The sequence below is a fragment of the Crocuta crocuta genome, unplaced genomic scaffold, assembly GCF_008692635.1.
Source record: "Crocuta crocuta isolate KB4526 unplaced genomic scaffold, BGI_CrCroc_1.0 scaffold266, whole genome shotgun sequence".
Lineage (NCBI taxonomy): Eukaryota > Metazoa > Chordata > Mammalia > Carnivora > Hyaenidae > Crocuta > Crocuta crocuta.
In genome coordinates, this window is record NW_027531005.1 from 4415754 (window position 1) to 4427914 (window position 12161).

The 12161-nt window shown below is 47.1% G+C and overlaps 1 long non-coding RNA gene across 3 annotated transcripts in view; it reads right to left on the minus strand.

The window, feature by feature from the left end:
• Positions 1 to 12161, minus strand: part of LOC144237102 (uncharacterized) — a 414282-nt gene that overhangs the window by 222661 nt on the left and 179460 nt on the right. For all 3 annotated transcript variants that reach the window (XR_013336756.1, XR_013336755.1, XR_013336754.1), the window contains exon 4: positions 4419 to 4472. This is a non-coding gene — a long non-coding RNA (uncharacterized LOC144237102). The remainder of the gene's footprint in view (positions 1 to 4418; positions 4473 to 12161) is intronic.

Here is a 12161-nt window from a genome sequence, read left to right on the forward strand (position 1 = left end):
GTGTCACTAGAAAGGAAGGTTTACAGAGCATTACAAAAAAGTATATAAATGAGTAGAAACAGGCATTTCCAAATTTAAAAAAGATAAAGAGAGGATAAATGATTTGCAATTACTAAAGTGTGTGTGTGCGTGTGTGTGTGTGAGTGCACATGCACATATTTATCTAAACATGTATAGGGGCACTTGGCTGGCTCAGTCAGCTAAGTATCTGACTTTAGCTCAGGTCATGATCTCATGGTTTGTGAGTTCAAGCCCTACATCAGCTTGGGATTCTCTCCCCCGCTATCTCTCTCTCTCTGCCCTTCCCAAATTTGCACGTGCACACACACTTGATCTCCCTCTCAAAATAAATAAAAACCTTTTTTAAAAACAAAAAATACAGGGGCACCTGGATGGCTCAGTCGGTTGAGCGTCCGACTTCGGCTCAGGTCATGATCTCACGGTTCATGGGTTCAAGCCCCGCGTCGGGCTCTGTGCTGATAGCTCAGAGCCTGGAGCCTGTTTCAGATTCTGTGTCTCCCTCTCTCTCTGACCCTCCCTCACTCGTGCTCTGTCTCTCTCTGACCCTCACTCGTGCTCTGTCTCTCTCTGTCACAAAAACTATAAAAATTTTTTTTAAAAAAACAATAAATATGTATATGCGGGTTTATATGTGTGTGTGCATGTATACGTATGTGTGTTTACGTTTATGTGTGTGTGTATACGTGCATGTATTCCTATATCCACTTCCGTATTTTGTTTATCTCGGTGTTACTTCAAGGGATAAACATGTAAATTCCCTAGCAAAGGATCCTGCACACGATGGGCACTCAGTAGGCATATCTGTATCAATACTTTTGCTGCCNTACTGAGTGTCTACGGCATGCCAGGCATTGCTTGAAGCCTTGAAGACAATGGTGAACAAGGAAGTAGAAACGCATCTGAACATATCTGAGCCACAGCAGACGCTGCTACAACCTTAACACAGAGACTCCAGGCATCATGGTAGGAAAGTCAGTGACCAGTCGCTGGGAGAGGGGGGAGGTGCCTCATGGGGATGGCTATGGCTTCCCCTAATTGAACAGGCAGCTCTCCCAGGTCAGGAGTCTGTTCTTGGGGTGCCTGGGTGGCTCAGTCAGTTAAGCGTCCGACTTTGGCTCAGGTCATGACCTCACGGTTCGTGGGTTNCTTCATTATGACAATCTGAGTTGACGGCGAGCCTGGGCTCCTCTGTGCTGCGTCACCCACTACTGCATTTCTGCAGGACACATCCTCACCTGCAGATATACAAAAATAAAGCTTCCCTATCAGTCCCCTGTAGCATCACCTCCTGAGGGAGCCAAGAGATGCCACCCGCCTCTTTCACAGCAAGATCCACCACAGCCCGTCATGGGGATGCCATGACCAAGACTCCACTGGGGACAGAGACAGCCAGCAAACCCAGCACCGCCTCCCATCAAGCATGGAAAAAGTGGTTACTCATTTGGATTTACTCTGTGTCATGCCTCCTTCCCCGCACCTGACATTGCCCCTCCGTGCACACTCCCCACCGAAGGATGAACAGCTGCAGCTCTGCGTGCTGGGGGACTGGCTCAGGCTGGGGAGCGACCCGGCGTGCATCTGTTTGCCCATTCTCCGCTGCTCCGAGCGCACTGGCTCCAATTATCAGGCAGAGGCAGGACTTTAGGCCCGTGGTTATTTGCCTCACCACTCTCTCCCCTTCTGAGCCGCCTGAGAACAAAATATCCTAGACAGAGCCCGGCCGCCTCCCCGTGGCGTGCTGCCAGTCATAAAGACGTCACTGGAACGTCTCGTCTTTTTTTTTTTCTCTAATGCCGCTCCTTGTCGCCACAGATTGATCTGCCAGTTAAATATTTAGACATGCTCATCTGCCTTTGTCATAAAACACCACTTGACTTTGAGCGATGAGGAAAGGAGGTACTGAGGCTGTAGCTGTTCCCTGCCTGGGACACGAGGAGAGATGGAGGCAGTGACAAGATAGCTCCCCACCCCAGGGGTCTGCATGTCTCCATCAAAACCCACCCAATCCAACTTCAGCAAGTTCAGCACCCCCCAACCTCCAGGGCTTGAGAAGGGCTGAGAAGGGCGAGCCAGGTCTTCTCCTGAGATCGCCAGGGGCATGAGTTTGCGCGGTCAGCACCGTTGTGCCCTGGCCTTCCCAATCATCAGATGGCTTTCGTGTCAGTAGCTCACACAGTCTTCACAGCACCCCTACGACAGCTACAGGTGTCGGCAACAACACACAACACACATTATCTCATTTAATCATCACAACAACCTGCCCCCCGCCATGAGATGGGAATTATTGCCCAATTTACAAACAAGGAAGCAGAGATGCACAGAGTTTAACTTTCTTAAGTGTATGTATTTGTTCTGAGAGAGACAGAGCAAGGAGGGGAGGGGCAGAGAGAAAGGGAGAGAGAGAATCTGAAGCGGGCTCTGTGCTGTCATCACAGAGCCCGATGTGGGACTCAAACTCACAAACCACGCACGAGATCATGACCTGAGCCTAAATCAAGAGTCGGATGCTTTACTGACAGAGCCACCCAGGCACCCCTCAGAGTTTAAATGAAGGGTCAGCCCAACGTCACTCAGGAGGGAAAAAGGGGTCTGTGACTGAAGCCCGGCTCCCAAGGATGTATTCGTTCCACCAGATGTCCACAGAAGGTCTCCACCAACATGGACCCTCTAAACTCATGTTTGATCACCTCAGTCAAAAAGCCCCTTTATTCCTTGGAACTTCTGCAGAGGCTCAAGATCTTCCCCGGGAAATCTGGCTTGCTTGCTGATCACAGGAAGAGGTCAGGGGCCAAAGAGACTGAACCACTCAGCTTCCGGCTTGTATGTTTAAACTACAAGGTACTTTTCAGAACAGTGGCCGTCAAAGCCTGGGACCTTGATCTATGGTGACTGCAAAAAAGAGAATTTTAGTAGATGGAGGGTCAATTAGAACTCTTCCAGGATAGCTTGGAAGGGCCCTGGGCAAATTGAGAGCCAGGTGGTCCCAGAGTGGGGACAGAGGCCAGCATGGTACGGAAGCTATCGAATGCTCTAGAGCCCAAGGTGCCTCAGCCCAGTGTTTGTTCTGACAGCAAAAATAGTTTGCAGAGAAGCCCTTGTTTTCATTCCCATTTCAGAAACAAGCAGATGCTCTTTCATCTAAGCAGTGGGCAGAGGAGGGCCGAGGAAGAAGGGGCCAAAGACTCCGAGAGAAGCAGCCACTGCTGAGGGGGTTCACAGGCTCTGCGGTGATGAGCCGGAGGGAAGTGGATGGTTACTGAATCCCACGTTCTCACTCCCCAGATGGGAAAACTGACACTTACAGAGAATCACACCCTGGTCAATAGCAAAAACTCAGATTTTCTAACACCCAGTCCAGCTTCTCTCCCTCTCTCTCTATCTCCCCTTTCACTCCAGCCCTTTCATCTATCAGCTCTATTTCCATGTGTTGTCTTGAACCTCTTGCCTACTGTATATGGTCTCCTATGAAGTGGTTCGTGGCTCCAACTTACACAACTTCCATAGTGATGTGCAAAAAAGGAGGAAGGCTCCCCTCTCCCAGTCTGTAGATGAGCGTTGCTTGAGCCACATCCACACTCTTTGGCCAATCAATGCATCTACAGTGGGAGAGGGATGCAAATACTGTAATTTGCACCCCTACCAGAATGACAAGAAACGGAAGAGACCCATTTCCCAAAAGAAATGGCAGGGCCATTGCCAGAAAATAAGAGAGACAAATACAACAGATGTACACACACAAAGACAACCTTGCATTCTTGCTTCATGAGTTGGTTTAAAAAAAAAAAACAGACTCCGAATTTTCTACAGAATTTTTTAGCCTCTAGATTCAAGGAACAGGAGGTAGGAAGCCAAACTTGGGCCTTCTGGCCCAGTTCATATTTTCAAAACCAGATTTTTCTGAAGAAGGGCTGCCTTTGGTATAATCAGCAGTTTACCAAGCCACTAAGAAAGTGATATGCTTTCCCATCTGACGATGCCACTCCTTGCAAAGACCCTGCCTCCATCAGGAACCTTGAAGGGAAGGCATGGTGAAGAATATGACTCCATCCAACAGTCCATCCAAATCCCTTAAACCTCCACACCCCACCACCTGACTATGACCAGTCAGCTCACTCTCTCCTGAACCTGCACTTGTATAAGCCAAATGGAAGAGAAAGGGAGAAGGCAGGGGAAAAGAGAATAAAGCCAGCAGGGGTTGGCACTTGTTCCCACCTGGGAGGCCGACTTCAAAAGCCACTAAACAGAGCGTGTGAGCTCTCCCCCACCACACCCACCTCCACATCAGCTCGTTGGAAAACTGTGGGCTGGGAAAGCCTCACAGATCACAGCTGATCCAGGGACAATCATGGATAACAGTGTTAAACAACTCAGGAAAAAGCGTTCGTTCCGTCACTCACCGGCTGAATGATCGTGAGTAGTCACTCAGCATCTGTGATCCTCAGTTTCCTCACCTGTAAAATGGGAAGAGTGATTGTTACTGATCTCACAGAGTTGTCATGAGGAGTAAGTAAGACAGGGTCTTAAAAATGCTTAGAATGGTGCCTGGGACACAGTAAGGCTCAGAAAGTACTAGGTGTCTTACTGTCATCTGTAGCACATACATACTGTGTCCATAAAGTGTAGAAAAAGCATATTTTTAACATATACGCATCCTTTTTCAAGTGTGTTGTTTTCATAGATTAACTCAAAATTCATTGAAAACTATTAGTGAACACAGTGTGCTTTATATTTTTTATACATCTTCCCAGTGAGCATTCCGAATATGGCTATTCCCATGTTGAGCTTCCTTTTTCTTTTTCAATTAAAGGAATACACATCCTCAAAAAAGGTTGAAAAGCACCTATACACATCACAGTGTTGTCTTTAGTGTAACGTAGATTCTGTAGAAGCTATAACTCAAGTGTGACATTTAGTACTTGACCTCTACCATTTTCAAAGAATGATGCTCTTTCTCTATTGCCCTTTGCTACTGTTGCTTACGAAGAAATTAGGTAGAATTCATGGCATCAGCAAGCATTAAATATCCCCGTCTGTCCTGCTTGCCCTACAAGTTTTGCTCACCTGGATTTTTCTCTCCTACCCGTGCTGGATGGCCAGATGCCACACTGTCAGACTGACTTCCAATCCATAAATAGCTCTGCCATTTAGATGCCACGGGGATAACATTAATACCAAACACAAAGACTAAATAAAAAGCCTTTAGCAACTGAATGGCCCTTGGATTTCAGAGGTATCGATCCAGTGGAGCCTGCTAAGTTATTATGGCTTCAGTTGTGCTCAGAGAGATCTGTGATCCTGAGGAAAGTCAGAAGTCACAATCATCCTTCACTACAAAGCACAGCAAAAGGGCTGAGGGGCAGCTGGTTGCCCCATCTGTCCTCTGCTTGCCCCAGGGCCGCGTTCATTCCCGTTCAGAGCTAGCCTCGGAAACAGCTTCCATGGCTCAGTTTCCCCAGACCAACAAGAGCTCCAATTTTACAACACTCCTAGCTTCTGTTTTTTATCCCACACAAGTTCTCCAACATGGCATAGATATTACTACACTTTGGCATAATAATGAAGAAATTAAGGTCAAAGGATTTGCCCCAGATTGAGCACTAAGTGGCTGGCAGAGTGAGGGCAAGAATGGAAGTCTGCTCCAGCGATGGATGCCCCCAAATGGGCTCCTGGACCCAGTATCCATGCCTTTGCAATGTCTTCTAAAGCCCTCCCTGATTGAGGGCTTGAACTATGCCTGGCATTGAAAGTCGCTGTCAACTAGAGTTATCTATGCCCCTTTCTTTTAATAATCCCTCCATACTCCAGGCTTGCACTAAGAGTATCACAGTACTTCAGACTTGGGGTTCAGCAAAAGGCTTGGGATGAACACCAGGTGGTGAGGCTTGGTGCTGGCTGAAGCTCATGGGCAGAAGGCTCTGGATTTGCATGGGTCCTCCATGCTCTAGGTGTCTTGAACAGAGATATGTGGGGGCTGAGTTGTAGATTAACATGGAGGGGACTGTGTAATAGCAGAGAGACCTCACATCCTGGGGTTCTCCTTTTATGGAGCAAATAGGACAGTAGCTTGAGGAGAAGGCAAAACTTGTTCAAGTTTGGGTACCAAATGCTCTCAGCGCAGGTACCAGGAGTCACTAGAAATACTGGCTGTCTTAAGTGTCCATCAACGGATGAATGGATCAAAAAGGTGTGGTTTATCTATACCATGGAATACTACATGGCAATGAGAAAACAATGAAATCTGGCCATGTGTAGCAACATGGATGGACCTTGAGGGTGTTATGCTGAGCAAAGTAAGTCAGGCAGAGAAGGACAAATATCATATGTTTGCACGTACAGGAGGATTAGGAGGAACTTAATGGAGGACCATGGGGGAGAAGAAGGGGGGAAATGGTGGGGGAAAGGAAGAGAGGCAAACCATGAGAGACTCTTGAATGCTGAGAAACAAACTGAGGACTGATGGATGTGGGGGGGAGGGGGGAGATGGGCATGGAGGAGGGCACTTGTGGGGATGAGCACTGGGTGTTATATGGAAACCAATTTGACAATAAACTATTTGTAAAAAAAATAAAAAGAAAAAATAAAAAGTAATAATAAATTAAAAAAAAAAGAAATACTAGCTGTGTGACACCCAGAGTGCATGGAGACGGAGGAGGCTGAGTGCCTGGGGGAAGGGAGACCCTGGCCCCAGTTAGCTTGTTGCCAAACTATCTGAAGAGATTTTGGGGACATTCAGTGGCCAATACTGCTTGCTCTTCACACTTGGGTTTTTGGACTGTCCAGCTGTATAACAGGTTGTACAAGGGAGAAAGAAGGCATAAAAGAGTCTCTAGGGCTCCAATGAGCTTCTCTATCTCTTCTTCTCCAATAGGTTATGTGTCCTGGGCCATGCAATTCCTCATTGAGGCAATGTAAAGAAACCACACCGGGGTAAAACACAAAGAATGGCAATTCATGGTTCTCCCTTGCACGGAAGCAGTCCTGAAACATGGAGATTTTGACCCATGGCTGATGGCTCCACCCAGAGACCCTGAAGTACATCTGGGCAATCGCATGTTTCTTCCAGCTGGGGATTTATCTTATGGGGTAGTCAGATCCCAGGCTGGGAAATTTGAGAACTGAGTCACATAATGGCAGTGACCAACCAGGGGAGGATGTTCAAGTCCTTCTAATGTGGGGTGTCTATATGCCCCAGTTTTCTCCCCTTTATGGGTCTTAATTGTTTAACATGTTTCTTTAAGCCATGGGGTTCCCCATTATCCCTCCAAAAAAATTCCCTTTTGCTCAAACCCACCAGAATTGGTTTCTGCTATTTGAAAACAAACAAATCTCTTAATTAGTGTTCACGGAATAACCGCTTTCAAACTCTTCTGTATTGTTCTCATATGTAAACTATTCTGCAGATAAATAAATGGTTCCTTTCATGAGTCTCTGGGACCAAACATCTTTTACAAAAAGACCTTTTTATAATTAGCAGAAACCCATGATTTTCCAAATTTTCCATTAATGTAAAAGATATGTTGGTAAAGACAGAAAAGAAAAGCTGCCTGAGGCGAGGTGGGGGGGGGGTTCTGTGATTTGCTCAAAGACTCAGCCTTCAAGGGGTTTTTCTCTCTCCTTGCATAAGAGTGGGAGCAACCCAGGGAAGTAGAAAAATAGAGCTCAGGAACACAGTTCATGATTGTAGATTTGGAAGAGCTGGATTTGAATCCAACATCTCTATCTCACTTGACCTTTGGGAGGCAGTTGGGGGCATGGGCTTGATTGCCATTTCTCAACTCCCAGGTCTTGGGCGTCCTTCCCAGGAGCCTCTAACACATTCTGTATTTGTGCCCGCAGGCATGCACAGTGGCTGACAGTGCCACCTGGTGGAAAGGACAGGTTCTGAGTGACACTGCCCACATTTGAATTCTGGCTCTATAGGGGCACCTGGCTGGTTCAACCCATACAGCATGAAATTTCTGATCTCAAGGTCCTGAGTTCAAGGCCATACTGGGCATAGAGCTTACTTTAAAAAAAAAAAAAAAAGGAAAAATGTCTCAAGATCTTGAACAAGATACTTAAAGATACTCAACACCCCCATCTTTAAAAGGGGAGGGGGGGTAATAGTGACCTACTTCACAAAACCTTATCACAGGTTTTTCGTGATAATTAAATAACATGTAATTAACTTAACACGTAAAGCACTTAAAAAGGTCCCTCCCAATAAACTCATAAAACATTCATAAAGCACATAAGTGCTCATAAAAACACTGGCTGCTACATTTATTCCATTATACTGCAGCACAACCTTACATGAGATAGTTTACTAGAGGGAAAGAAAGATAGGAAAGGACTTATAGGAGCAAAACCTAGAGAAATTTTTTTGAAAAGTGGTTTATTTTTGTGAAGGAGCTATTATTAGCCTCTAGAACTAATTACAGAAGTGGTGAAACACTTAACACTTTGCCTCCTCTGGTAAATCCTAAGTAGGGTTATTAGAGGGACCCACAGAAGAAGAGTTAAATGTGATTTTCTAAGAAAAAAAAACTATACACCAGACTAAGGGCATTTTTGACACTTGAAGCACCAAAAAGGAAGTTAAGTATTCTCCTTGAGGATGCGTAGAGAGAGCAAGAAGAGGGGAAAGTGGCAATTAATGGCCTAAGAGGATGTGATGAAAAAGGTACTTAATTTGAAGACAGACATTTTAATTTCTCTTAATATTGTTCTATATTGTTTCCCCTTGTTTTAGCTCATAATTAAGAACAGTAATTATATTGAGGAAGAGTTACATTTCTGGGGGAAAATGTAGAAGAGGCTTGATCAAGTGGTATATTTCTCTTCCATTCCAAAAATTCACACGCCGAGTCATGCCAACTCTTTTAGGCAAGCTGCACCATTCACCTGGGGAAGGCTGATGCTGGAGATATTTTATCATTTATTTCACGTCATGCCTTATTTCATTTCATTAGTTCCTTTAATACAAACAACTCAATAACGCAGGCACTGCTCTCCTCATTTTACAAGAGGTAGAGATACAACAACTTGCTTCAATTTACACCAGTGGGGCGGTAATAATAAGGGCTAACATTTTTACTGAGAGCTTTCCATCTACTAGGCGCTGTAGAAAGCATTTCTGCAGACATAATCCCTTTTCCTCTTTAGGGATAAGGGCTGGATGTGAACTTGACTCTTGTGTTGACTTGAAGCCAGTGCTGTAGTAGAACAAGACCCGAGCCCAGGTCTCTAGTGGGGACCCTTCTTCCCCACCACTCTGAGACTTTTAGGTCCCAGCAAGGACAATTAGCCTGGATACCCTCCGAGTCCAAAATGCTATTCTCCAAATGATGGCAAACAAAGCTGTTTTCAGAACCAAAGCACTTTCAGAGTGTTCTGTGAGTAGCTCATTCTTTGGCTCAGAGGAACCAAAGGTGGCCCAAGTGGAGCGTGGGCAGTGATTGTACAAAGTCCAGGGTGCTTTGGAGGAAGCCGGTACTTCCACCGCCGCCACTTCCACATACGGGCCTCGTGGGGTCTGCACACTGTATGCATCCCATAACCTCCCCTGGCAGGCAGCTGGAGCCAATCAGAGAACTCACATAAACCTGGGCCCCAAGAAAAGAGCTGAGACCTATCTCTTCAGTTAACAACGGTCTTCAGAGGATGAAGGTGGAAGTAGGAGGTTTATTACACTTTGAGGCTGAGACCATCACAGTGATGCTAACAACACCAGTCTGGAAGCTGAGAGGCTTGAGCAGAGCATCTGGTAGTGCCTCCCACCTGAGATCTGCCCCCTCATTTGTATGTTATCTTAACCTTGTGTCCCCTACTGCCCCCATGCTAAAACCAGCTCTATGTGGCCTTCAACAAAGGAAATATGTTTTATTACCTTAATGGTACACAAACTTAAATCAAAAATTGGGAAATCAAGGGGTGCCTGGGTGGCTCAGTCAGTTGAGTGTCTGAATTTAGCTCAGGTCGTGATCTCACAGGTTTAAGAGTTCGAGCCCCGCATCGGGCTCACCGCTGTCAGCGTGAAGACCACTTCAGATCCTCTGACCACACCCCTGCCCCTCTCCTGCTCACACTCCCTCAGAAATGAATAAACATTTAAAAATACAGAAATAAGTAAAAGAAAATTGGGAAATCAGGAGGAGAAGGCAAGCACGTTTCCCTGTGACAGCGGGCACCGGCATAGGCTCCGAACCCCAGAGAGTCACAGCAACAGCTAACCTGTCACTCGGGCCACCTCACGCCTAAGGGCCAGCTGTGTGGATGGGCAAGGAGGGACCCGGAGACTGCACTGGTGCCAGCGGAAGGCTCCCCTCGCAGAACTCACTCCTTCAAGATCTTAAATGCTGGGTCTGTGGCAATAAACTGTATTTCATGGGTGGGATGGAGACACCATTTTTCAAAACTTCCCACTTATCTGACATAAAAGTCCTGTGGCCTTAAAGACCAAGGGCCAAATGTCCACGGCGGCTGAGGCTGCCTGCCACAATGCTGACAGAGCTCTCAGAACAATGGAAACCCACCACCAAAGCCGAATAAGACTTGTCGGCTCCTCCTCCATCCCTTACACTAAAAGGTATAGGCCAATTCATGCATCTGAAAATGTTAACTGAGCAGGGAAAAGCATGATTTGCTGGACAGGGCCCGGTGTAGATTCACAGGACACTGGGGTTCGGAATTGGGATTTCTCCAGAATCCTGAAAAGCAACCACTTGCCAACAGCCTGCCCAGATGCAGAAGCAAGGCCTCATGGATTAGAGGGGGCGCAACAGACTAATGGCTGCCTGACACACGTATACCCACTCACTCTCGTCCCCTCCCCCCAGGGCCTCTTGCTAATGAGAACAGATTTATAAAGCTGCTTCTGGGAGAGAGCTGCTCAGCTGTCAACCTGGCTTCCCCCCAGGTTTTCAATGGGGCCTTCAGTTTCCGGGGCCGAGAGGCAGGGTTTGACTCACTTAACGTGCAAGCAGTGCTGACACAGCCAGGTGCCACGCAGAATTCCCGGGACACAAAGAAAGGCAGGTCCAGCTCCTGAGGAGCTTGACAGCCAGGGGGGAGCCAGACTTGTACATGAATGACCTTCACACAGGCCCCTGTTCACCTGCCTGCCCCAGGCTGCTCAGGCCTCTGCAGGGGGTTAAGGAGTTCCACGAAGGGGCTCCTCAAGATGGACCACGTAAGCGAGCTCCACTCAGCCCATCACGGAGCCCCACTCATGTGAGCAATCTGTCCAGGAAGATGCTGGGAGGGTCGTGTTTCACATTTGTCCCCAAAGCACAGTTTTTCAAGTTGACACTAAAACAAAAATTATGTATCAAAAAGAGACCCGGTGTAAATCGTTTCAATCAATTTGAACTCATTCAGATGGATGGGCCTCTACTGGCTCTGAAGAACAGCAAGGCTGCAGGAAACGACGAGGTCAAAGCCGACCGGGTTCTGCCTCATCCTCCCCATACCGCAGGAAGCCAAAGAAAGAGCAGTACTGGACCACTGGACTGCTCCTGCTTACTCCAACCCCCACCTCACAAGCTACATCCCCAAAAGACCCTCCCTGAGCTGGCTTCCACCCAGCCCCAGACTTCCAGCCCAGGACTGAGCACAGCAACTGCTCTGAACATAGAGGCTGTGGCTTTGCCAAGGACGGAAAAAAAAGAGATGACTGATGTGCCGTGTGTGTGTGTGTGTGTGTGTGTGTGTGTGTNAAGACCTTTTTATAATTAGCAGAAACCCATGATTTTCCAAATTTTCCATTAATGTAAAAGATATGTTGGTAAAGACAGAAAAGAAAAGCTGCCTGAGGCGAGGTGGGGGGGGGGTTCTGTCATATGCTCAAAGACTCAGCCTTCAAGGGGTTTTTCTCTCTCCTTGCATAAGAGTGGGAGCAACCCAGGGAAGTAGAAAAATAGAGCTCAGGAACACAGTTCATGATTGTAGATTTGGAAGAGCTGGATTTGAATCCAACATCTCTATCTCACTTGACCTTTGGGAGGCAGTTGGGGGCATGGGCTTGATTGCCATTTCTCAACTCCCAGGTCTTGGGCGTCCTTCCCAGGAGCCTCTAACACATTCTGTATTTGTGCCCGCAGGCATGCACAGTGGCTGACAGTGCCACCTGGTGGAAAGGACAGGTTCTGAGTGACACTGCC